At 52.1% G+C, this 1921-nt stretch overlaps 1 non-coding gene across 1 annotated transcript; it reads right to left on the reverse strand.

Annotated features, from left to right (window-relative positions):
- Positions 1-224: 224 nt before the first annotated feature.
- Trnat-cgu lies at positions 225-299 on the reverse strand. Its single transcript has one exon. It is a non-coding gene; the product is annotated as a tRNA-Thr (tRNA).
- Between the last annotated feature and the right edge of the window lie 1622 nt (positions 300-1921).

Here is a 1921-nt window from a genome sequence, read left to right on the forward strand (position 1 = left end):
ACTCACGTCCGGTACTCACAGCTTTACTTCCGCCAGTACCTCGTCTCCTACCTTCCAAACTTTACAGAAGCTCTCCTGCGAACCTTGCAGAACTAGCACTCCTGAAAGAAAGGATATTGCGGAGACATGGCTTAGCCACAGCCTGGGGGATGTTTCCAGAATGAGATTTTCACTCTGCAGCGGAGTGTGCGCTGATATGAAACTTCCTGGCAGATTAAAACTGTGTGCCCGACCGAGACTCGAACTCGGGACCTTTGCCTTACGCGGGCAAGTGCTCTACCAACTGAGCTACCGAAGCACGACTCACGTCCGGTACTCGCAGCTTTACTTCCGCCAGTACCTCGTCTCCTACCTTCCAAACTTTACAGCAGCTCTCCTGCGAACCTTGCAGAACTAGCACTCCTGAAAGAAAGGATATTGCGGAGACATGGCTTAGCCACAGCCTGGGGGATGTTTCCAGAATGAGATTTTCACTCTGCAGCGGAGTGTGCGCTGATATGAAACTTCCTGGCAGATTAAAACTGTGTGCGCGACCGAGACTCGAACTCGGGACCTTTGCCTTTCGCGGGCAAGTGCTCTACCAACTGAGCTACCGAAGCACGACTCACGTCCGGTACTCACAGCTTTACTTCCGCCAGTACCTCGTCTCCTACCTTCCAAACTTTACAGAAGCTCTCCTGCGAACCTTGCAGAACTAGCACTCCTGAAAGAAAGGATATTGCGGAGACATGGCTTAGCCACAGCCTGGGGGATGTTTCCAGAATGAGATTTTCACTCTGCAGCGGAGTGTGCGCTGATATGAAACTTCCTGGCAGATTAAAACTGTGTGCCCGACCGAGACTCGAACTCGGGACCTTTGCCTTTCGCGGGCAAGTGCTCTACCAACTGAGCTACCGAAGCACGACTCACGTCCGGTACTCACAGCTTTACTTCCGCCAGTACCTCGTCTCCTACCTTCCAAACTTTACAGAAGCTCTCCTGCGAACCTTGCAGAACTAGCACTCCTGAAAGAAAGGATATTGCGGAGACATGGCTTAGCCACAGCCTGGGGGATGTTTCCAGAATGAGATTTTCACTCTGCAGCGGAGTGTGCGCTGATATGAAACTTCCTGGCAGATTAAAACTGTGTGCCCGACCGAGACTCGAACTCGGGACCTTTGCCTTTCGCGGGCAAGTGCTCTACCAACTGGGCTACCGAAGCACGACTCACGTCCGGTACTCACAGCTTTACTTCCGCCAGTACCTCGTCTCCTACCTTCCAAACTTTACAGAAGCTCTCCTGCGAACCTTGCAGAACTAGCACTCCTGAAAGAAAGGATATTGCGGAGACATGGCTTAGCCACAGCCTGAGGGATGTTTCCAGAATGAGATTTTCACTCTGCAGCGGAGTGTGCGCTGATATGAAACTTCCTGGCAGATTAAAACTGTGTGCCCGACCGAGACTCGAACTCGGGACCTTTGCCTTTCGCGGGCAAGTGCTCTACCAACTGAGCTACCGAAGCACGACTCCAGTCCGGTACTCACAGCTTTACTTCCGCCAGTACCTCGTCTCCTACCTTCCAAACTTTACAGAAGCTCTCCTGCGAACCTTGCAGAACTAGCACTCCTGAAAGAAAGGATATTGCGGAGACATGGCTTAGCCACAGCCTGGGGGATGTTTCCAGAATGAGATTTTCACTCTGCAGCGGAGTGTGCGCTGATATGAAACTTCCTGGCAGATTAAAACTGTGTGCCCGACCGAGACTCGAACTCGGGACCTTTGCCTTTCGCGGGCAAGTGCTCTACCAACTGAGCTACCGAAGCACGACTCACGTCCGGTACTCACAGCTTTACTTCCGCCAGTACCTCGTCTCCTACCTTCCAAACTTTACAGAAGCTCTCCTGCGAACCTTGCAGAACTAGCACTCCTGAAAGAAAGGAT

This window comes from Schistocerca piceifrons, chromosome 7 (genome assembly GCF_021461385.2).
Source record: "Schistocerca piceifrons isolate TAMUIC-IGC-003096 chromosome 7, iqSchPice1.1, whole genome shotgun sequence".
In the NCBI taxonomy this organism is placed as follows: domain Eukaryota; kingdom Metazoa; phylum Arthropoda; class Insecta; order Orthoptera; family Acrididae; genus Schistocerca; species Schistocerca piceifrons.